Source organism: Eptesicus fuscus, chromosome 21, assembly GCF_027574615.1.
Source record: "Eptesicus fuscus isolate TK198812 chromosome 21, DD_ASM_mEF_20220401, whole genome shotgun sequence".
NCBI classification, from domain to species: domain Eukaryota; kingdom Metazoa; phylum Chordata; class Mammalia; order Chiroptera; family Vespertilionidae; genus Eptesicus; species Eptesicus fuscus.
In genome coordinates, this window is record NC_072493.1 from 17,524,042 (window position 1) to 17,550,421 (window position 26,380).

The window sequence follows — 26,380 nt, forward strand, 5'->3', positions numbered from 1 at the left end:
GGGACTACATCTCTCCCAGGCACTGATGCTATATAAGGCCTGGCTCAGGACCTGGAGCCTCATAGTTGTTCAGCATATTCATGGAATAAGTTATATGAAGGCAGGCTATCTCAGACAGTGATATTTGAACCATCAAGCTTCTCCCTGTTCCTGTAGAAAAATTTAGTGCCGAAGCCTAAAGAAATTAAATTATGTATTTCTCATCCTCCTGATTTGAAGTAACATCCAAGAGTCTGTAAAATAAATTAATAAGATGGACATTGCTGGTTATATGCTAATATCACCAAAAGCCCTTCTCCTGGACTGGGGAGGTAGAGGTTTCCTGAAATAACTAGGAAAAGAAGCATGGAGTGGAGCCTGGCTGGCATGGCTCAGTGGTTGAGCATCGACCTATGAACCAGGAGGCCATGGTTCAATTCCCAGTCAGGGCACATGCCTGGGTTGCAGACTGGATCCCCACTGGGGGTGTGCAGGAGGCAACCAATCAAAGATTCTCATTCATCATTGATGTTTCTCTCTCTCCCTTCCTCTCTGAAATCCATAAATCAATAAAAGTGTGAAAAGAAGCACTGAGTGGACTTGGCTTCTTTTAGTGTGTACCTCCTCAGAAGACTCAAATATTGCTGGTTGCTGCTGAGTTTCTCCAAGATGTTTCCATTTCCTCAATGTGATTTATTTTCAGAAACCAAAGGTATTTTCCCCCTTTTGAGTATTTTCCTCCAAGGGATGTTCGCTTAGTCCAGTGGTCGGCAAAATGCGGCTCGCGAGCCACATGTGCTCTTTGGCACCTTGAGCGTGGCTCTTCCACAAAATACTACGGCCTGGACGAGTCTATTTTGAAGAAGTGGCGTTAGAAGAAGTTTAAGTTTAAAAAACTTGGCTCTCAAAAGAAATTTCAATCATTGTACTGTTGATATTTGGCTCTGTTGACTAATGAGTTTGCCGACTACTGGCTTAGTCCAATGGCACTGCTCAGACTCAGAGGATACATGGGGAATCTCCTGTTATTCCAGTTTATGAGCTTCTTGTATCTGTTTATAATCCTATTGCACATTCGATTAAAAAAATCCAAATTTGATCAACTACACTATTCACCCACATGATGGAGCTGGGTTTGTGCTGTTTCTAGAGGTTACTTCTGATCATCAGAGAGGACGTCTGTTAGCAGTGGTCGGCAAACTCATTAGTCAACAGAGCCAAATATCAACAGTACAACGATTGAAATTTCTTTTGAGAGCCAAATTTTTTAAACTTAAACTTCTTCTAACGCCACTTCTTCAAAATAGACTCGCCTAGGCCATGGTATTTTGTGGAAGAGCCACACTCAAGGGGCCAAAGAGCCGCATGTGGCTCACGAGCTGCAGTTTGCCGACCACAGAGATAGGGCATGGGACTCCAAAGATATTTGCACGGATCTTTATCACACTCATTTTGCTCACCTGCACAGGGGAGAGATTTACACCCATGGACAGTCTGAGGTCTCCCAGTTCTGATGTTCTAAGTTTCCAGAGCTCCTACGAACCTCCTCTGGGTGAGCAATTGTGTCTGCCCTTACCTAACCATCTAGAGGACACTGGGACATTTCCAAAAGTAGATTAAGCATGTTTCAGGAGAAATACTGAAATAAGTATACACCAACCAATGGGGTTACTTGAGAAAAAGGGCACAAGTTGGATATATGCATTCTGGAGTTTTCTTTTCAAAGGCCTTTATTTTATTACATTATTCATTTATTTTTTATTTAAAATATTTATTGAGCTCTTACTGAGTGTGGGCACTAAGCAAGGAGAATCTTGAGAACCCCAATATTTCCTGCAACTCCCTTGTGGCAACTCTCACTCTGAATATAATAGGATGTGCTCCTAATTTCCTCCCCCTCCCCTTTCTTAAAAAGAATACAGCAAGTTCTGTTTCTGTTAGTATTACCAGCAGAGGCTTATATAAAGGAAGCATTAAAAAAATTACACCCAAATACAACAAGTGACAGTCTGTGACAATCTAATTGCATTTCTGTCATCCCAGAGAAGCTATTTGTTGTCCCTAGTAATGATGCCATAAATTATCCATCAACTGGAAAGAGACAGTTTTAAATGCAACCTCTTCACAGTCTTTGGTCCTAAACACATTACTGGGACAAGTGAGTGTTCTTGGAAAGTAAATGTCTCTTTCCTTCTCACTTCCCACTACGCACTAGGATCAAAGCAGGGATTGCAAGGCAGCGTGGTCTGGGCAGCGGCACTCACACTGGAAAAGTGCTGGGTGACGTTATCTGAGCTCTTTCTATGCTGGTAATAGCCCTCGCTGTGTCAGAGAGAACAGGAGAAGTTACAAATGGAGCAGCTCAGAAATCACCGCCTCCCATCATTTACGCCAGGGGTCCTCAAACTACGGCCCGCGGGCCACATGCGACCCGCCGAGGACATTTATCCGGCCCGCCGGGTGTTTTTGCTGCTGCTGCCTGTCCTGCTTAGCAGCCGACTTAGCAGTGTGCATAGGAATTTGTTCATAATTTTTTTTTTTTTAAACTATAGTCCGGCCCTCCAACAGTCTGAGGGACAGTGAACTGGCCCCCCGTTTAAAAAGTTTGAGGACCCCTGATTTACGCGATGGCCCATGGGCAGTGGTTAAGAACATGGGCTTTTGAAGGCCTGTGAGTTGGATTCTAAGTGACCCCTTTCTAGAGCTGCCCTGCTCAGTGGAGAAACCACTGGCACGGATGGTTATTTAAATTTAAATTAATTAAAAGAAAATAAAAATTTGAAAGTGAGTTCCACAGTCAGACGAGTCACATTTCCAGTGCTCAGATACTGAACATTTCTATAGTCCCAGAGAGTTCTACTGATGATCATTTTTTTTAAGGTCCACTACTGACATTCTAATTCAACCCCGTCTGTAGGTGGGAGGAGGACAGCAACCTTTCTTCCTCCACTTTGCTCTGCTATAATTTCTCCTTTACTCAGAAGCCATGGACATCATTTTCAAGTTTAAGTCCTACCACGCTATCATCTCCCAGAGTTTTTATATTAGAATAAAATCCGTGCGCATTACTATGGCCTATGAAACCTCACATAACATGGTTCATATACATCTTTCTTACCTCCTACCACTTCATTCAAACACTCCACACCCCCACCTCTTACGACTTGCAAGCTACAACGGCTTCTTTCTGATCTTTGAATGCTCCAACACTTTAAGGGTTTTTGCCTAGACACTCCCATTACCATGAATGCTCTTGCTCTCTGTGGTCTTTATCATTTACTTCTTGTGTTCATTCAAATCTTAAATTAGGGTTAATTTCTCCTGGAAGACCTCGCATGACCCCTTTCTTACATTCTGGCAAGGTTTTCTTTATATAGGCATTACAATTACTTGTTAATTTTGATTATCCTCCTATTTTCATAATTATTGTTTGTCTTTATCCACTATAGTCTAATCCCAATAAAAGCAGAGTTCCTGTATCTTTTATTCCATGCGAAACCCTCAAGTGCCTAGTAAATTGTCATTTTAAATGATGAAATTTTATATGCAGAATACCTCTCTGAGCCACTAAAAATGGTAGATGCATTAGATTATTCTCACAATTTTCTTCTGAAGGGGTTAAAGGAGGTAAGAGATCAACTGAAGGACTTGTATGCATGCATATAAGCATAACCAATGGATGCAAGACACTGGGGGAGGGGAGTGAGGGCATGTATGGGAGTGGGGTGAGGGGCAATAAGGATATATGGACACATGTAATACCTTAATCAATAAAAAAAAAAATTTGAAAAAATAGCATCTTGCCCTAACTGGTTTGGCTCAGTGGATAGAGCGTCGGCCTGCAGACTGAAAGGTCCCAGGTTGGATCATGGTAAAGGGCAGGTACCTTGGTTGTGGGCACTTCCACAGTAGGGGGTGTGCAGGAGGCAGCTGGTCGATGTTTCTCTCTCATCAATGTTTCTAGCTCTCTATGCCTCTCTGTAAAAAAATCAAATAAAATATATTTTAAAATAAATAAATAAAATAAAAATAACACCTTTGTTTTATAGATGAGGAAGGTTCTTAGACAGCATTTAGCACTTTACATGTTTAATAAGTGCCAGTGTACAGCAAGTTCTCTGGCCTCCCTACCCAATGCAGCTGTTGGAAACTTTATGAAACATTAAATCTGGCCATTGTTAAGGAAGTAGAAATAGAACAAACATTAATATCTCCTTGACATGAATTGTTTACATGTAGCTTTTATCTCATCTGTCCATGTCATAGCTACATGGCTCCTCCTGTCACATACTTGACCCAGATGTGACCTGAGTTGAACAATTTAAGCCCAGCCAAGTTGATCATGAAGCTTATTCACAAGAGTAAGTTGAACGTTGAGGTCCTAATGAGAACTATGATATGGACAACACTGTAGGGCTAACAATACAAGATGAGAAATTGATTGACATTTTCTATAGGACGCTCTCCTCATAAAGGTTTCATTCTATATAATTATGCAAAAAAACTCTAATCAGTTGGGTAAGTAACTTCATCTTTTTGAGCCACAGAAAATTTTATGTGTGTTAGTTTATAGCCATAGCTGTGATAACCAAGCTCAGTAGATAGACTACAAGACATACTTAAATAGTTTTAATACAAACAATACCCATGTTTCACCATTTATACATATAAGATACAGCGAGAAGACCCAAAATGTTTTCTAAGGAGAAAACATAAACATGTTGAGGAATAATGAATGACTTATGGATCTAATTTTCACGTGCGTAATACAAAGTCCCACTCACCTAAGCTGCTGAATGTTCAGTTTTTACTTTCTGATGATTTTATGCATGAAGGGAGTTCATTTTGATACCAGTGGCTTGATTTATTAACAAGCCATCCTTATTCACTAAACAAGCCATCCTTCTTTAAGGACTACATTCTAAAGAGAAAATGGCAATTTCATTGGTCCATCCAACTCTAACATGACATGGGACGGCATTGGCCACAGGTGGGAGAAGAAAAAGATGGTCTGACCAAGCTAGTTAGAAACAGAAATCAATTCTGCTACCTTTTCTCCTAAGGGAGCTTTAGCTTTATAAGGTCACAAAGGTAATGCCTCAAACTTTGCAGAAATATGTAAGGGCCACAGGAGGCAGCCAGAGCGATGGAGAGCAAACACACGCTGGAGAAGAAATGAAGGGGCTGGTAGTAGTGTATCTCTCTCTCTCTCTCTCTCTCTCTCTCTCTCTCTCTCTCTCTCGTTTGTTTGTTTGTTTGTTTTTGTTAGGAGATGTTTTTTTCTGTCACACACTATCCTCCCCAACCGGTAATTATCTGATGATTCTATGTTTGGACTAACTCTGCCTGATGGTCCCCACACCCTTAATTTCACAATCTACTCATCATTCCCTAAATATATTATACACTTTTCCACTTCTCTACTTTATCCAGGCAAAACCTTCTGCTTCGATTATTCGTTCCCACAGTTATGGTTAAGGTGAGCCTGCAAGGGATGTTAAATGTCAACCTTTAGAGAAATGGAAGAGAGGTGTTTTCTGTCCCGCACATTAAAATTAGACTTCCTCTAACTCTCTACAATAGTATGATGACAGCTCCATTCTAGTACCTCATTAAATTATTCAATAGTTATTGAATGCCTACTATGTGCAAGAGTAATATGTTATTAAGCCTTGGAGTTACCAATAAAGCAATGTTTTACCCATAGGACCTTATAAGCTTCTTAAGGTCATGGAGCACATCTAACTCATTTTTTTTTATTGCCTGCCCACAGCTTCTAGTGCCATTCCATAAACGTATTAGGAGCTCAATGTTTATTAAGTAAACAAAAGCATGATCCATCAACTTCAAAGTGAATCTTGAGCCAGAAGCAACCCAAAAAACCTCTTGAGAGAAAATGAACAGCTCAGATCCACTGTGGCCGAAACACATGCCTCACTTTCAGGACTATTGGATCTGGGTCATACATGTGGATCAATTTCAGGCATCAAGGAAGTGACTCCCTGTATGCTATCTCCCCTGGAGGATTAAGCAAAAGGCAAATTGATTTGAATCCCTGGCCAAGTGGGGGCATCCCTGCAGGGTAGGAGGAACTCTGGGAAGACTTTTGATCAGCAGGAGAGTCACCTCAGGAAGGGGAGGAGATGATGTTTGTTAGGCAGCGGAGGGATGGATGGGCAGCCAATTGGCTTGATGAGATAAGAAGGAATAGTTCTGAGGCCACCCACCTCCTCACTTCAAATAAAATTTCCCACCCACATGACAGGGCTGGGCTGCTTTCCAGTAGCTTGGTTTACCAGACTTGATTCCTGAATGGAAAAGGTATGCATGCTAAGACTAGAATTACATTGAATATATTGATTCAGTTCTAAATATAGATATAGATTGGTATAGCTATAACTATGGTATTGATACTATAGGTATTGTCTGGCTATCTGTAGACCAGTGATACATATACACTGGAGTTTGCTAGAATCATTTGGAGTTTTCAATATAGATATCATATGGATAATGGATATATGCAGTCCATAAAGTGAGCATTCTGAAGAGGCATCTTACTTAGATGTTTAATACCTTTTTAGAGCATAAACATTATAATTCATTGTAACTTTTACTTTTTATCGTCCTTAAATATGCCTTGTATGTAGCCAACTAATTAATCTCTTCTTCTTCTTTTTTTCAATTAATTTCAGAGAGTGGAAGGGAGAGGGAGAGAGAGATAGAAACATCAATGATGACAGAGAATCATCAATTGGCTGCCTCCCACATACCCTCTATTGGGGATCAAGCTCACAACCTGAGCATGAGCTCTGACAGAGAATAGAACTGTGACCTCCTGGTTTATGGGTAGCCGCTCAACCACTAAGCCACACCTCCTGGCCTAATCTCTTCTTAAACACAATACACACTTCCATCAATGCAGCACGCGTGCACACACATACACACACACACAGATCACATATCTTTAGGTGTTCTATTCATTTCCTTTGAAGCCTTCAATTTATATATATTTAGCTAAAATCTAGATAACCCATGTCTATTGACCTTAGTGATTCACTTTTCAATTTTATTTAAAAGAAGTTAAGTTTTCTTCCACAAAATGACACATTTGATGCTAACAACTGATTTTCCTCTTGCGCTTTAGACTACACCCCCCAGTGCACAAGAAAAGAAGGGTCTCTCAAATATGGTAAATCATATGAAATTGACAATTGACCTTTTCTATTCACTTTCAAACACAATCATTGTATATGGTTCAACTTATTATTGGTAACATGTATAGCCATCTATTACATTCAAATATTAAAGGCAGGCTAAATGCGCTATTAATTCCAAGATGCTTATTTTTTGTATAAAAGATTGTATTACAGCCATTACATTACCATTGAGTAGACTTAGAAGAACAGCAATGTAATGTTTACAAGGTGTAGAGTGAGAGGGAGGAAGGAGCTGTTTACTCTCTCAGCTTTGGGAAGGCTGTCCAGAATGCTTAACAAGAATTGCCACATATTGGGTTTGAAGAAAGAATACAAGTTTACTAGAGAGACAGAAAAGTAGACTGCATATACAAATGAATTAAAGCATAAAAGGTAGTGAGGTGAAAACAGCAAATGAAGAGCAGTTTAGTTTTGCTGTAGCAAAATGGGCGTGTGTGTGTGTGTGTGTGTGTGTGTGTGTGTGTTTATGAGTGCGCGTGCACAGTGTAGATTAGAGAAATATAAAGCTGGAGAAACCATTTAGGTTCTGATTTTGTAATGTTTCATATGCCATATTCTGGAGCTTAGTTTAGTTGGGGCTAGAAAAGTGTATTTAACGAAGATAGAGATTTTATACAACAGAATGGTCTAATAGGCACCTCTGTGGAAGCTGGGTTAAAGAGTAAAGGAGTTAAAGAAGGAATCATTACAGAATTTTTGCATGTAATTCAAACTACCATTACTTCTTTCCTGGGGAAGAAACAATGGGGATGGGCAGTAAAAGGTGAAGGGTTTAAGTAATCTGCAGAAAGTAACATCAGCAGAGCTTGATGTGATTGGTTATCAGGAATAAAAATGAGAGAGCAGTCCTAGATAAAGCTCTGGCCTGGTTGGAGTGACTCAGCAAAATGGGCTGCAATTCCTTGAAGTGAGAAATACATGGTTGGGGTGGGGTGTTTTTGGAGGGAAGAGCCAGTGTGTGGACAAGGTGATGACATTAAGGTCTTTAGCATCAACATCCTAGGATCCTCTTTTCCATACCCACAACTCTCCCACAAAGGAATCATACTGGACAGAGACATTCATCTAGATTTGAATCTTAGGATTGTAGAGTTTAATAAATATCCCTATTTTGCATGGATAAAAAGAACCTACTAGTATGTAGTAAGGTAAGGATTTATTTATAGATTAAAATAAGAAATGTGTGCTGAAATAATCACCATTGAAATAATGCTCATTCTTTGGAACTTAAACCTGTGCATTAGAATAAAATTGACTTCTTTCTTATCATTTAACTAGCTTTCCCGTTGCAGGAAAAATCCTGCAATAGGATTTCCTGCTGCACTCTACCCCGCCTCCGTTCCTCCCTTGTCACCCGCCCCGCCTTCTCCTCCAGCCTACGCGAGTTTCCTTTCCCCCCCGGCCCTGACTTCGCTCCTCCCTTCTCCTTCCCCCCGCCCCCCTGGCTTGCTTGCTTCTTCGAAGCTTTACTCCCTTCTGCAGCTCTTGGCTTCTTTCGAGGCTGTCTTGATATGCAAATTAGCCGCCATCTTTGTTGGGGTAATTTGCATACTCGTCCTGATTGGCTGGTGGGCGTGGCTTGGCTGGTGGGCGTGGCTTAGGTGTAGCGAAGGTGCGGTCAATTTGCATATTTGTCTATTATTAGATTAGATATAAAGAAATATTTTTTTTTCCCTTTGGATGTCGAGAATGAGTGGGTTAGTTCAGGCTGTTGGAAAGATGGATGGAATATCTAACAGATGCATTATAAAAATATTTCAAGATGAAGGAGATATTGAAATATAAGGGGAAGAAAATGGAGGACAGCTAATATTCATTAGGTACCCACTGTGAATCTTCAACATCATATAGAAAACTCACCTAAATTCAAAAAGAACATACTAAAAATTATTATACTCATTTTACACATTTAAACAAAACTGTAGAAACCATTTTTAAAGTGCTTTTAGATTTTAACTGACATTTGTTATGTTTTTCCTGTTGGGTACTTTATGTGCTATGGTAGGCAGCCTCTAAAATAGAACAGTAATCCCCATCCCTAGGGAAAGCATGCTCTGTGTGGTCTCCCCATGAGTGGGACCCAGAGTTAGTGATTGTTCCAAAGAACTGAATATAGAGGAAGTGATGTTATGTCACACCTGAGATTGGGTTACTACACTGAGTGGCCAGATTATTATGATCTCTGAACGCATAATAATCTGGCCACTCAGTGTATATCCTATATAATAAAAGGCTAATATGCAAATTGCCCCCTTGACCAGGAGTTCGACCAGCAGACAGGCCGGCCGGCCAACCACCCATGTCCCCTCCCCCTGGCCAGGCTGGCTGGACTCCACCCATGCACGAATTCATGCACCGGGCCACACACACACACACACACACACATACACACTGAGTGGCCAGATTATTATGCGTTCAGAGATCATAATAATCTGGCCACCCAGTGTAGTTTATGAAGACGATTGCTTCTACCGAGGGCACTCCATGCATGCCCTTCCTCACTCTTTGGGCCCTTCTTCCTCCCTTGGATTATTCACTCTGGGAGAAATGAGTGGCCCTGTTGTGAGCTGCTCTCTGGCGAAATCCATCTGAGGAGAAACTGGGATTATATTCTAACAGTCAGCAAGGGAAGAAGTCTTGCCAACAGCCACATGTGTACAGCGGACTCTCTAGTCCCACGTAAGTCCTTAGATGATTGTAACCATCACCCACAGCTTAACTCCAACCTCATGAGCGATCCTGAGCCAGAATCGCTCATCTAAGCAAGTCCTGGGTTTCTGACACAAGAATGTTTGCAGCTGTTTCAGCGGCTATGTTTTGGAATCATTTGTTAAGCAGCAGTAAATCTCTAATACACATGAATGCATTCATTTTATGCTCATAAAAGTCTGTTAGAGATATGAACATTCCAATTTTATAGAAGTGAGTGAGACCCACAGAGGCAAAACTATGATTGAGATTCATTCGAGCCTCACCCAGTCTGGCTCCTAATTCTTTACATGACACCCAAATGCCTGCTGGGAATGTAGGGCTCTCCACAGCCAACTGCGGTGGTTCTGAGGTCTGTGAACACCTACGTCCTTGGTTTTATTTCTGACCGTTTTCTGATCACACAGACAATCCGGTTAAGACGAGGTGCTAATATGCTGTACAGCTGCTTCGAGCGACCTGCTGCTTGGGCAGCAGCTGGGAACGACTAACTTTCCCAGCAAGCCCTGATTAGCATTTTGATCTTGACAAGCACTTTTCTCTCTGAATGCCAATGCAGGAGTGATTGTTGTCACTGCCAGGCTGTAGGCTTCTACTGTGCACACACTCTGTGAACTGCCTCGGCTTACTCAACCCCCCTCCCCATCAACCCCATCTGCTGCTGATTTGTGCAACTGGGAGCCCATTCCCCTGATTTGCAGCCATGGGCACCCTTTGGTGGGAAGTAATCCCATGCAGATTGTGCACGTTATGAATTTGGAAAGTATCTTGGGTTGGAAATGGTATTTTTGAGTCCTTTTCTATGCACTTGGTACTCATGATACACTAGCTTATTTAATATCTGCCTGACAAAGTTGGTGAGGGTTACTTCACTACCTTGTCCCAATGAGGTGGAGAGAGTCACTTTTCCATGTAAGGACTGATCCTAGTTTAAATGACTCATCTCTAAGATGGGTAGAAATAACCCCATTTATTACTATTTTCCCAGGACCTGTGAAATCTTAACAGTGCACAGCACTGTGCCAACATACGGTGTGTACTCAAGGCAAGCTTTATTTTCCTTCTTTCCCTTTAAGAGATGATAAGAAGTGCTCAGCTTATTTGTCCTAATGCAAAACTCATTGATATTTTACTTCCTTTCAAGGCCTTAGAACCCCTTAAAAATTGCAATTTCAAAGAATGCCTATAAATTCTGTTTGGGTTATGAGGAGCCCAATTTGCCTTCCTATATGTAATTTGGTTTAACTGCTAAGTTAGCCTTACCAAAATGTGTTCTTGGGGGTGTAGCATATTGAGTGACTGCTGTTATTGAAGGGCCTTGAGGAAAGTTAGTGGAAGGGCTGTGATCCCAACGCTGCCCTTTAACACAGACTTCTCTTGTCTCTGAGCGGTATGATAGCTATAAGTTATTGATACCTCACTAGTCCTGGAGACTTTATCTCCAGTTCTCACATCAGCTCTTCCAGATAACATATAGTTTCTCTGTCTGCAAAATGAACATGAGGATTCAGATAAATGTCCCAAAGTCATAGACAATCGGTTGTTCTTAGGACATGTTTTTTTGCCCTAGCCAGTTTGGTTCAGTGGATAGAATGTCGGCCTGTGGACCAAAGGATCCTGGGTTCGATTCCAGTCAAGGGCACGTCCCTCAGTTGCAGGCTCCTCCCCAGCCTGGGCTCTGGTCAGGGCATGTGCAGGAGGCAACCAAATGATGTGTTTCTCTCACATTGATATTTCTCTCTGTCTTTCCCTCTCTCTAAAAATCAATGGAAAAGGAGGAACCAAGATGGCGGCATAGTTAAGCAGCTAATCTGCTGCCTCACACAACAATTTCGAGGGTACAACTAAGGGACAGAGCATCTACCACCCACAACCACGGGAAAGCTGGCTGAGTGGAAGATTTACAACTAGGAAAAGAAAGGAGCACAAACGCTGGGGAGCTGAGGTACGGAGGCACGCGAATCGGGCTGGCAGCGGGCAACTAGGCGCGCGGCTTTTCTTCAACCCGCAGGGAGACAAGCTCCCGATTGCTCTGAAATCCAGTTTCTGGGGACACTCGGGGGACCCAGACACCTACGGGGAGAGGCTGGACTCTCGGCCATCGGGTCGGAAAGTGAGAGTGACTTTTTTGCAGTGGTGCGCCCAGCAATCATTGTTTACTGCGCTGGAGCGCGGGGCGCAGGGACTTGGAAACGTGGAAAGGCAGAGACGGCGGCTGACGCCAGCCATCACCGTTGGCCACGCCCCAGCCTAGTGACGCCCTGAGACCCCGCCCTGCCCTGAGGCCCCGCCCCGCACATTCTACAAACCCGCCCAGGCTCCACACAGCGGCTTTTGCATATAAATGGCCTGTTCTGTGGCAGCTCATCCAAATTAGCTGCAGCTCCAGTCAGACTGCTCCAAAACCGCCCAAGCAAAGGAGGAGAAAACTAGTTCTTGCTGTAGCTCCTGCTGGGACACACAGTACACAAGGGTACACCAAGAGTGTCCATCTCAAGTAACTGGGAGGCTGACCCGTTGAACCAATAGGACATCTAGTACACAAAGCTACCCTACCAACTCAGGGAAGCAGAGAATATGAGAAGGCAAGGAAACAGATCACAAACCAAAGAAATGGAGGAGAACAAGCGACTGGACATAGAGTTCAAAACCACAGTTATAAGGTTTTTCAAGAATTTCATGGAAAAGGCCGATAAATTCAATGAGACCCTCGAGGATATGAAAAAGGACCAACTAGAAATGAAACATACACTGACTGAGATAAAAAATATTATACAGAGACCCAAAAGCAGACTAGAGGATTGCAAGAATCAACTCAAAGATTTGGAATACAAAGAGGCCAAGGATACTCCTCCAGAGAAGTATGAAGAGAAGAGAATTCAGAAAGTTGAAGATAGTGTAAGAAGCCTCTGGGACAACTTCAAGCGAACCAACATCAGAATTATGGGGGTACCAGAAGAAGAGAGAGAGCAAGATGCTGAAAACCTATTTGAAGAAATAATGAACGAAAACTTCCCCCACCTGATGAAAGAAATAGACTTACAAGTCCAGGAAGTGCACAGAACCCCAAACAAAAGGAATCCAAAGAGGACCACACCAAGACACATCATAATTAAAATGCCAAGAGCAAAAGACAAAGAGAGAATCTTACAAGCAGCAAGAGAAAAACAGTTTGTTACCTACAAGGGAGCTCCCATACGATTATCAGCTAATTTCTCAACAGAAACCATGCAGGCCAGACGGGAGTGGCAAGAAATATTCAAAGTGATGAATAGCAGGAACCTACAACCAAGAATACTCTACCCAGCAAAGTTATCATTCAGAATTGAAGGGCAGATAAAGAGCTTCACGGATAAGAAAAAGCTAAAGGAGTTCATCACCACCAAACCAGTATTATATGAAATGCTGAAAGGTATTCTTTAAAAAGAGGAAAAAGAAGAAGAAAGATAAAGATTATGAACAACAAATACATACCTATCAACAAGTGAATCTAAAAGTCAAGTGAATTAAAAATCTGATGAACAGAATAAACTGGTGAACTTAATAGAATCAAAGGCATAGAATGGGAGTGGATTGATCATTCTCAGGGGGAAAGGGGTGTCTGTGTGGAGAGTATGGGAAGAGACTGGACAAAAATCATACACCTATGGATAAGGACAGCGGGGGGGAGGTAAGGGCAGAGGGGGGTGGGAACTGGGTGGTGGGGAGATATGTGGGGAAAAAGGAGAAACAATTGTAATCTGAACAATAAAGATTCATTAAAAAAAATAATAATAAAATAAAATAAAATAATGTCACTAAGATTACAATAAAAAAAATAAAAAAATAAATAAAAAAAAAATAAAAATCAATGGAAAAAAATCCTTGGGGGAGGATTAAAAAATAATTATAAAATAGTTTTACTTTTCCTCATCCCCAACACAGAACCCTGCTTAAAATATCTGGTTTTTATTATTATTATTATTATTATTATTATTATTATTAATTAGAAAGGATAAAGTCAAAACAGAGAAAGTAATGAAAAAAATAAAACCAAGAGGAAACTATTTCAATAAAATGAAAGGGTAAATAAAAGTGTTCTGTTTATGAGTGAATTTGACAGTGGAGTTCCAGGAAAAAGAATGAACCTAGTTGCATAGGGTGTAGGTAGTAAAAATCACAATCATAGTGCTCACTATGTGGTAGGTACTTTCCCATTAGGGTTGTTTGCAAGGACTGTAAGAGATAATCTGTCCTAAGTAGTGTCTTTAAATCTAATTTTCAAATGAAGCATCTAAGGTTAAGAGAAGCTAAATAACTTGCCAAAGGCACACAATGAAAAATCAAAGGGACATAGATTTGCCAAGGAGTTTGACTTATGAGCCATTCATTATCTTAATCACTCAACAATACTGACACCTGTGAAATGCTGATGTTTCTTATCCAGGAATGTTTTAAGAATATAATGGGTTAAGACTTGATATTAAAGTTAATGACAGATAAAGATGAGGAAGCTTTATAAAAGATGAAGCAGAAGGCTTTACTACATAATCAAAACTGTATACAATAAACAGGGCATTGAATATTTGTGGAAAAAATTACACATTTTTTTCTTTACAAATGAGAAATAGTGGTGAACTATCTTTAAAATAGCATGCCAATAGAAGAGAATACTTTGGCTGAATAGTCAGGGACACAATATCTTATTTCAGGAGGAAACATGGTTCCTTAAAAATTAATGGATTATATATATCATAATAAATTAATGATCAACACATTGTGGGTTCAAGGCTATTGTTTCCCTCCCTAGATTGTAATGTCTTTTAGTCAAATCCAGCACTAAATTAATAAAGTGAATTGGTTAATAACAATGGAGTATTATATATACTCAAGATCAAAAGAGATGAAAAATATAATCTGATTATGGCTGGAAGCAATATTGAATGTGGGTCTGCTCTGAATGTTTATAATTATTCTTCATTGGACACAGGTAGTATTGGTTGGGTAACTATACCAATGGCCTCTGCTTTGCTAATTACCTAAATTATAGATATTCAGTTGCTATAATCTTGTGACTGGGAATGGCTTAAGGTTACCATCTTAAGCTAATATGGTATTATAGAAATTATTATGGATTTGAAATCTTATAACTCCACTTTGATTATGTGTATGGTTTCCAGATACAATACAGAATCCCAATTAAATTTCAGCCTTCAATAAACATTAGATTGCATTTTTTTTGTTTTTGTATAAGAATATTCAAAATACAGTATGGGACAAGATTACACAAGAAATTACTTACCATTTATCTGAAATTCAATCTTAAATGGGCATCCTCTGTTTTTGTTTGCCAAATGGGAGTTTGAGGACATTCCTGGACTAAAATGTCTTCAACTAAATAAAGTAGGCAAATAATCGTTGCCTACCTCACAGATTAAGTAATGGATCAACTTTCAACAGTCATGCCCATGGCATTGTCAACCACTTTGAACGTATTTAAAGCAAACATTGCATTAAATAACACCTTAAATAATGCTTGCCCTTGAGTATGACATTCTTTGTCCTGCTCATATAACCTTCCATTTAACTGGGATAAATGTTTCCACATTGTTCAGTCACATATTATTCTTAGATACATCAAAATGTATAAAAGGATAAAAATGGGGCTGGGAAAATACTCTTTAGCTATAGCCAATCCCAAGGATTCTAAAGGGGGTAATGACAGGTCCAACTATCTCTACTTTAAAACGAAGTTCCTTGCACAGAAGAGGTTCTTTGTAGGAGTTTGATTTGTGATGTGCAGTTATATCAGGGAAAAATAAGTGCATCAACTAAGAGAGATCGTGGGAGGTAGTTATTCCATAATGTGGCTATTAGCAGTTACCTAGTGTATTCAAGCCTATAGACAAAGTGAAAAAATAGTGGTTCCTAAACCAGATATGCTGAATTAAGTCAGCATTCCTACTAAAGGAGAGTAATTTAGAAAACAAAATCAGTCAGTTTGAGGCTCCTGAGTCTTCCAAACACAGAAGTGTTAGCAAAAGCTAGCACATTGCTTACACATTAAGATGAGAAGGAACTGACAGATTCAAATCATCTTTGTGTTCTGATCCAATTGGTCCATATTTACATTAATAGAACCAATGGACGATGCAGATGTCAGCAAAATATTACATCATCTCCAACATGCATTTCTATTGCAGTGTCATTAGAATCCCGGGTCTGGTCATAATTAAATCCTCTAAAATTCTATCTGCCTGAACTATTTTGCATGAACTTTAGATTTAATGTTAAAGATTTTTTTTTTGGTGGAAAAATGCTGAAATCAATAAACACTTTGAATATTGAAGAGCAGCAAGAGCCAGATTGGTGATAAGACTTTAAGTTCATTTTTCCAGTGGACCTTGCAAAATTTAAATAATTGGATTTTATTGTTCTTTGATGAGTGAATTCTGTGTCTCAAACTTGCCTGTCAGCTGAAATTTATTTTTCAAGTAGGGCAAAAGACTGAAAAAGCGTTATTCCTGGCTGTAACCATTTGAACATTTTTCAAGCCTATTTGTAAAACTACAGAGCTAATTCAATAATTTATTGAAATGATCATAAAAGTTCAGCAAATCATGCGTAGCATTCGGATCCTGATATATGCTGGATTTCCTGTTTCTCCAAGTCAGCAGCTTTATGACTGTAACTATTTGAATTTCAAATGATAAATGTATATCTACCCTCGCCCACGAATGCATTACAAATGATAAGAGGGCGCCCTTTAGAGAAATTGAAAAAGAATTGTACATTTCATAATTTGATATATGTAACATAATCCATTATACACCAGGGTTTGCATTGTGCCAGGCTTTTTTCTGTGCCCAGCCCAAGGCAACACAACAGAGACCCGTTTCCTTGAGTCCAGAGCCACTGGGTCCCTGGAATGCAACGCTCTCTATCCTGTCGGAAAGGGTGCCTTTGTAACACACTGTAGGGCTCTGTGGACTTAATTATTCTGTTAGAGTTTGGCAGAATGAGAAAGAAGAGATGCCAAGTAAAGTGAGAAAAATAACTCTCTTGTCCTCTCCACTGAGTTAGAGAATCCACAGAAATATTACTCCACAGCCAAGGCCGAAGGTTCTATTCTCTGTCCTTGGGAATGTCTTCTTTCCATATGTCGCTCTCACCAAGTTCATTGCCTCTTCACATATATCTCTTCCCCTCAAAGTGATTCCTATCTTATTTGCATGTTCCTTGAACTTTCCCTGCCCAGGTTTCATAAGAGAGGCATGTATCAATGATTGCTGTGAACAGGGTGATAAATATTACAGTTCTCAGGAACAAGGACCAATTCTCATTAGCATAGTATCCCAAGTACTTTGGCAATGACCAGAAAGATGGCATGGGTCATTCATATCATATAATCACATGATAGTGGCCTATAGGCCACAAATATAGGGATTTGAATCCCAGTTAACTACAAACTTGATGAGTGGTCAAGTTAATGTAAATCCCCAAGTTTCAGTATGTTTGTGTGTAAGATACATATGAAAAGGGACACGATGAGGATTAGAAAAAACAATATGGCCGGGCTGGTGTGGCTCAGTGGTTGAGCATCAACCCATGAACCCAGAGGTCACTGGTTGGATTCCACATCAGTGCACATGCCCAGATTGTGGGCTTGATCACCAGTACGGGGTGTGCAGGAAGCAGCTGATTAATGTTTCTCTCTCTCTATCCCTCTCCTTTCCTCTGTCTCTAAAATCAATAAGAACATTTTTTTTTAAAAAAAGAAAAAACTAATATGATGAGAGCCCATGGCACCTGACTCAGATGTTAATGCTCATAGGGCTCACCCCTCTATCTCCCATCTCCCTGTTCTCACTTCCACAAATGCCATTGCTGTGATTGTTTGCCTACATCCTAACTCCATTATCACTGCAAACCAAAAATGCATGCCTTGAGAGTTTGGGGCTTTCATTTTAGACTACCAGTTCCTGACAGGATTTTGCCTTAAGTTGCACAATTCCCATTTCTTTTACACATGAACGTGCAACGCAGGTAGATGAAGCGCTCTGTCAAAGATGATTATTAAGTCAAATGCTTGGCATCATGAGTGGCCAAACGGCCCACAACACTTGGCCAAGTTGTATATACATGGGCAATGTACAACTTCTAAATAGTTATGGAGGTGTATGTATGTGATATTGCATCGTTTAATCAACTACTCACATAAAACATTTCATGTAACTCCTCTGTAGTGCAGTACCAGAAACTGGTCAAACAAATCAGACAGCGTCTACATAGAAACACCAAGCACAGTGCTTAACAGTGTAGGTCTTCAATACTTAATTGTCAGATTGAGTGTCTGCTTTCCTTTCTTCCTTGCTAAAAACAAACAAACAAACAAAAACAAAAAAACAAAACAAAACACACAAACAGCAAAAAGAACAACCAACAGAAAATACACATTCTACAAAAATAGGAGCCATCAAGACAAAAGTCCTCCAAAATGATTGCGGCTGTGACCAAACTGCATTAGGAAGGAAGGGCAGAGCCTGACACTTGTCTGTGGCCACGTGTCACCGAGAACCCGTGAGGCTGAGGTACCACATGTCTTCCTGGGGGTTCAGGCATCCTGTGTGAGAAGGCACACTCCTCCCAACTCTGTTTCGTTTTGGTGGCTGCTTCATTTTCCTTTTCTCGATTTTGTAAATCCCTACCCTCACTGGCTCAAAAGAAGAAGCCCACCGAGCACTAACATGGGAAGGAATAACGCCCTAAATTCGGCAGCCCTAGCGGGAGGTGGAGGGAACCTGGGTACCTAGGGATGCTGGAGGGAAGGAAGGAGGCAGGCCCATGCTTGCGCGAGCACGAAGGTGATGAAGATGAATCACTGGGGAGTAGCCAAATGGAGACAGGTTGCACCACAGCATTCAAACCAAAGGCACCATTTGCTGCCTCCAGAATTTGCCAAGATTTTCATGTCCTCCTCCAGCAACATTTTTCCCTGCTTCCGAAACAGCTTAAAAAGTGAGATGATTAGTATTGGAAACTGTGAATGACATTTTAAAAGGCAACCGAAAAGGCACTAGGTTTTCTTATAAGGAGTCTGGCTTCACGATTTAGAAAAGTGTAAATAGGTCTAGTTAATTAGAATACCTGATATCCAGCCTTCTTAAAAAAAAAAAAAAAAAAAAAAAAGACCTCTGATAAGAATGTGCTTCTGTCCTCAGGCAAATGCACTAGGCCTATTTGGGACTATGCTGCCAGGGCGTCCCCATCTGCTGCAGCAGTGACAGGCCAGCCTGCGGTGCCCACTGCCTTCCCTGCGTCTCCTGAGGCTGTCCCGCCGGACTTTCGCTCTGGAACTGTCAGCTAGTGCGACGCTCTGCGGCCACCTTTGACCCGAGTCCCTAATCCATTCTGACACTTTCCAGGCCGTCGCGCTGCATCCTTCTGTCTGGCTCACTGCACACCATTCGAGCCAACAGCCAGCATGTCCCTTGTCCCATCTGTGTGCTCCCGTGTAGGCTGGGTCAGGAGAGATGTCACTGCTTCTCTCCCTCACTCCTGACAGCTCTCTGATTTCCGGCTTTACATTTTAGAAACACTAACTTGCAAAGACCTGAAGTCAGGGGACGGATATCCTAGTACATTCAGCATCGAGAGCATATTTGTGTTTGCCTGTTGGTTTAGAAGGGCCCAGGAATGCCCTTTGCAACATAGGCTATTTCTCTTCCATCAAACCACCTTTCCACCTTCCTGAGCATTACAAATTATTGTTGTTATCGTTATCCATTCTTCAAGGCTCATTTCCAATGCCACCTGCTTTGACAAGCTTTCCCCATTTGCCCCACAGCAAGTGAAGATCCATCACTACTATGTCATCTCTACAAATTTCAACTCTATGTGCTTCCTTATTATAAACCTTCCAAATCATACAAGGATTTACTTACGGAGTGCATTCTCTGCTTTGGGCATCACGTTACGTATTAGGCACCTGGTGGTGAACAAGTATTCTGTTAGAACCTTCAATCCAGTAGAGGACCCACATGGTAAGACACACTGTCTAATAAAATGGTAATATGCAAATTAACCATCACTCCGTCACAAAGGTGAAGATGCCCATAGCCACAAGATGGCGGCGCCCAGTCCCCTCAGTCTCGCCGGAATCCCCCAGTCCTGGGGGGGCTGCTGCTGAGAGCGGGCAGCATGAGTGGCCTGGCGGAATGCTTGCTTCATTGCTGCGGTGATGCCCCGGCTGTGGAGGGCCCCTCAGGGCCAGGGGGCTGGCCCGCAGCCTCTGCAGCCAAGCGTGGGCCTGGAGAGGAGACAGTAGGCTCTCCTCCCACAAAAGCAGTGCAGGCCTCTCCCGGCTCCGGCAGAAGCCACGCAGCTCCTGTGGAAGCAGTGCGGCTCCCAGTGGCGCTCTGCAGTTCCCGCCAGCTCCCAGTGTAGTGGCAAGCAGCCTACTCTGCGTGATATCGCATGATAGGCTACTAGTATGAACATAAAGGAAATCAAGCAGCTCTAAGGAGAGGACTACTAATGACCCCTCAGAGGATCAGGAAAAGTCACATGTGAGGAAGGTAGACCTGAGTTTGAATTCCTATCCCAACAGTTACTACCTCCTCAGTCTTAAGCAAAGTGTTCAACGTATTTGGCCTGGTGCATACTCATCATCAAATGGTGATCATAATAACTAGACAGGTGCACATTCTTATTAAATGTCACAATTAAATGAGATAATCAGTATCAATCATTTAGCACCACAACTAAATACAGGTGGAAATGGGGACACTATCAATAATTCTGGTGTAGCATGGACAGACTGTAAATATGTAAGCTACATCAATGTAAGTGCCATCAATAGTCCCAAAATGGATGGCAATAAGTGGTCATGATACTCAATAATGAAAGAAACTTTCCTCTCTGACCTCAGTCCTCTACCTTATACATCATTATATGAATAAAAGATCTTAACTTCATACCACAAGGAATCAGAGTGTGCGTGTGTGTGTGTGTGTGTGTGTGTGTGTATGGCGTGTGGGTTTTATCAGCCTAAACAGTAACCAAAACCCAAGGATGCTCCTTTGGGGAATGTGCCGTGTGTGTGTGTGTGTGTGTGTGTGTGTGTGTGTGTGTGTGTGTGTAGTGTGTGTCCACCCATGCATGCACAAGGTGATAGGGAGTGGTGGAAATGAGACCACTCTTTTGTAAAGAGTGATTAGGGAAGCCCTCACTGATACAGTAACATCTATACAGAGATATCTATACTAACAAAATGGTAATATGCTAATTAGACCAGATGTCTTCTGGACATCTATCCGGATGTCCTTTCAGACAAAGCCACAGTGGTAGGGGCCGAGGCAGAGGCAGTTAGGGGTGATCAGGCCAACAGGGGATGGCAATTAGGGGTGACCAGGCCAGTAGGGGAGGGCAGTTAGGGGCGACCAGGCCAGCAGGCAGAGGTGGTTAGGGGCATCAGGCAGGCAGGAAGAGTGGTTAGGGGCGATGAGGCAGGCAGGCAAGTGAGTCGCTAGGAGCCAGCAGTCCAGGATTGCGAGCCAAACATCCCCCGAGGGGTCCTGGATTGGAGAGGGTGCAGGCTGGGCTGCACAAATTCCATGCACCGAGCCTCTAATAGACAGAAGGAACAGAAGGAGAGATAAAGCAGTATGTGCAAATGCCCTGATGTTGATAATTGGTTAGAATGGTGCAGAAACAGCAAAAATACCAATGCCAGATGTAGAATGAATAAAGGGGAGAGTTGAGAAGATGAGGTCAGATGTGTAATGAATCTGAGGTCAGAATAAAGGTTAGCAGTAGACTCCTCATGTAACACCATAAAGATTACAGCATATACTCTATATGGTATGGGTACTCATTGGGGAATTTTGAAGAGAGGAGTGGCATATGATTTACAGCAAGATCATCATGGTTGCTTTGTGGCAGCAAAGGATATTTAGCAATGATGCAATGACAAAGCATATACCATTCCTTGCTGTGTGATGTTGACAAATTAACCTGTCTACATTTCAGTGGCTATATCTGTAAAATGGGAATACTGACATCCTAACATAATTGACCAGAGTGTTGATAATGCATATAATCTAGTTCAAGTTCTAGTCTAATTTTGGAGGTAGAGGTAAGAGGAAGGTCTAATTGAGCTAAAAGTAAAAAATAAATAACCATGGGAACCAAGCATACAGATCCCTGTGTTTATTTTTTGTTCTTGGAATTAACTACACTTGTTAAAAAAAAAAAAGACTCATGAGAAAATGGGTATCTGTTAGGGCCACATTGTCAGCCTAGTCTCAAGTGTTTATACATTTAATATTTATTTAACAGGCAATCTATAGCTAGTTAATTAGATAGCATGCTTAATATCTCATTTTCTTTAGTTGTATGGGTAAATGCTAATTAAATTCCTGAGCATTCCTCACAAGTGTAATGTAATAATAGGAACATCGTCACACACTTATTGGTTCTGCAGATTTGAATTAATTACACTGCAAGTAGATTTATCTTTCATATATTTGTACCTCAATAGGTGTTCTTCCCCGACAATCATGGGGGATTTAATTTCCATACCACCACCTTATTAATTCTAAATTAAATATGTTTAGTAGGAGTTTAATACTTGTTGGAGCTCTAGTTAACGATACTTCTTTCACACATCTGGATTTTGAAATTCATTCTGCCTTATGTTGCTAAAAGAGAGTAGGGACAATTAACAAGGCAATAAAAGAGACTACACAATGTAATTTGGAGACAAGCCAATGAATCTGGAACTGGGCTTCGTTAGCATCTTGGGGGACATCTCTTACACTTTGGTCAACCATTTTCCTTCTACTCTACCTCTGGACATGAGATAATACTTTTACTAAAATATGTATTTGTCTTTTTCACTTCTACCCTTTCTCTCCATTCTCACTGATGCTGCTGCCTTAATTCCAACTTTGTCATATCTCACCTGAGACCATTCAATAGCCTTCTCCTCATATTCTACATGTGGAATGTAGCCTCTTCCATCCATTCTGCACTCAGACACCAGAGTGATTTTTCACACATCCAAATGATGAGCTTGTCATTCCTCTCCTGGCACACTTTATCTCCAGAATACAGTCCAAATTCTTTACCAATGACAGGCAACATCTTCCTGCTTCCCCTGAAATCTCATGCTTCACTTTTCCCCCCATCACTCACCAAACCAGACTGTTAGATGAAATTCCCAAAGTGTTGAGTGCTTCCAAGTGTCTGCTTAGACCTTCTCTTCCCTTTCTTAGTTAACTCTAACCCATCATTTAAAACTCAGATGTAGCCTGGCCAATGTGGCCCAGTGGAGGCTCGACCTATGAACCAAGAGGACAAGGTTTGATTCTTGGTCAGGGCACATACCCAGGTTACGGGCTCAATTCCCAGTAGGGGGCATGCAGGAGGCAGTCAATCCAATCCATGATTCTCTCTCATCATTGATGTTTCTATCTCTCCCTTTCCTTTCCTCTCTGAAATCAATAAATATATATATATATACAACTCAGATGTATGCCAATTGAGTGAAGGATCATATATTTGTGTTGGCTTTGAATTATTTAATATCAAGTCTCTTATTTTTCTGGGACAAACTATGAAAAGAATGGGAAGTTTATGCTTTCTCCCATGATCAATTTTCTCTTCATTGTGATCCTAGAGTACTTCCCTCTATCATAGCAATCATCTCACATTTTCTGTTTCTTAATTTGTCACTCCCCTTGAACCCAGAGACTGTCATAAGCACTTAATACTTCTATTCAATATTCATTTACTGAATCCCTACAGAATATTAGGAGCTAAGCCTGCTGAATTCTGGAGAAAACAAGGATCACACTATAGAAAAGTAGCAACAAACACTGACAAACAGGTGTCATAATAAAATTAATTCCATATAGACCATAGGGTAGGGGTAAGAGTAAGAGCTCTGGAGTCAGACTACTGAGGGGAGTGCTTGAATACTTCTAAGCCTAAACTCTTCTGCAGAAATGGGATCAGAGGAGTGCTATGAGGAAGAAATAAAATAATCTAGGCAAAGCACCTGGATGATTTACTCGGCCAAGCTATTTGGAAAGTGCCTGTCTCAACCATCTGGTGAGTTTGGAGAAATATTATATTTCAATAAATGTAAGTAAGTGCACACAGTAGGCACTCATCAATATTGGCTTTTTATAAGAAATCATTTATTTCTAATGTAAATTAGGAAATGGAATTTCAGTGTCTTCTTTTAAGGCAAATATTATGTAATAAAGTTAGCAATGCTTGCCCTTTTATTTACTTATCAATACATAATAAAGGCATAGGATATTTAAATAAATAAGACAAAATAAAATAGAGCCTGCAGTTTCATCAATAAGTCATACCTTTCTCCCAGACTGATAGAGATTTTACATTTTATTTGATAATATTGATGATTGTGGTGGCCTAAAATCTTTGAGTAAAATTAGATGTTTCAAAGGGAATAACTGCAAAAAAAATGATAATAAGTGTGTATTTCTAAATGGCTGTTATGCACTTTTGGAAAAAAATCAGAGGATCAGAGAACTGAAGAGCTAGGGGAGGGAAAAAGGCAAGATTGGTTTCAGATAGTTTTGTCAATAAAACTGTCCCTAGGCCTTTGCAATCTTAAAATAACTCTCTCCAGGGTTATTGTATTCAACACCAAGGCTTGGCAGAAAAGTATGGACCTGCATTGTAATGAAAGGAAACAGAAGCTGAAAGCGAGGAAATCAACTCACCCAAGTCACAGACAGGGCAGACCTGGGACTACCCCTCTGTGTTTCTATTATTTGAAATGGGGCTCCTTCCACTCCACCATCCCTAGACCTTTCCTCCCTCTATCCCCACCAGCTCTTTGGAAAATATCCACTCCAGCCATCTGCTGACTTTGGGAGGCCTTTTGTGTTTATGAGTGTGAATAATTTAAATATTAACACTCTCTTGTCTTAAGCTTTTATTAAAGACATTATTCAGAATTGAACAACAAAAAGCCCCCATTTACACTTAACAATACGATAACAGTATTTTATTGTCCATTAATAAAGGATTCATTGAGTTCTTTGCTGACAAATTTGACATAGAGAGAAAATCCTGACATCTGAGTGTGGCATTACAGTGCCTACTGTTGTTCTTCAACAACTTAAGGTCCCTTGAAGGTCAGGAAGACTCTTCCTCTCCTGGCCACTCAGTATCGATTTTTTTTTTTTTTATCATGATCAGTTATTTTCAGCCCTTCTCTGATTTCGCTTCCATCTTCCTGGATTTGGGCTAATGTTTGCATTTGATCTCTCCAAAATCCATTTCTTTAGTTTGGTTCTTTAGCCTTTCCCCATCTCTAAATCATGTCTCCTTGCAATATGTCACCTGATCCTAATCTTTCTGCTCAGCTCAGTTTCTGCTGTCCATAGTCTAAATTCCTTGGTCCCCATTAAGCATCTATATCTCTGTGAGTCTATGAAGAGGCAAGAGTGCATCTATGTGGGAGATGTTAATTGCTTCATATTGAGAATGAGGGGAGGGAATAAATCATATCTCATGTGTCCTGAGAGTCCTACAATTAGAATCAATTGAATGTTAGAGATTATCAATCACCTCCCTGATATTGTAATTCCATTTAGGCTTCTTTTTATCTTATATACTCTAAACTCCAGACAATCTGAAGTAGTACCTGCTTTTTTAAGCCAACTCAAACTTCATGTGCATCAGAATCACCTGGAAGGTTTGTTAAAACAGATTACTGGGGGCTCCCCGCCATGATTTCTCATTCAGTTGATTTGGGTGGAACCAAAAATTTGTGTTTCTAACAAGTTCCCAGATAATGTGGACACTGCTGGTCTAGTGGATCACACTCTCAGGACCACTATTCTGAACATAGCTTTATCTCTTTCACCTGTGACTAATGGTCCTCATCTGACACATCTTTGAGCTGCATCACCACAATTTCAAACCAAGTTATCCACTAAAAACTCATTAAATTCTGTCTTCACTCATTTATTTATTGATTGATTAATTTAAGTCCTACTATGTGTCAGGCAAAGAATTTATTCTGTGGCCACAGGAAGATGAGATTATAAAGCCATCCTCGATCTTTCCAACTAGATCAGTATCTTTTTCCTCATAGCATGACTACTGACCTTTCCTCTGTTGTGACTCAGATGGTTATCCTTACACCAGCATCATTGGTTTCACTTGGAATGTGACAGAAATGTAATCTCAGAACCTACCTCAGACCTACTTTATCTGAATATACATTTTATTAAGATCCTAGTTGATTCCTATGCAAATTCTAACTTGAGAAGAATTGCATTACTATACTATGAACTCCTTTATATAAACATCCAGGTATTATTCAGCTGTGAATGTCCTAAAATGCCTAGTAAAGTGCCTCGCCCTGGGGAAGAAGGAAAAGGAGAAGAAGTGGGTAAAAAAAATCACTGCCATGATTTGTCAAGATTTACTTAGTGCCTGACACAAGC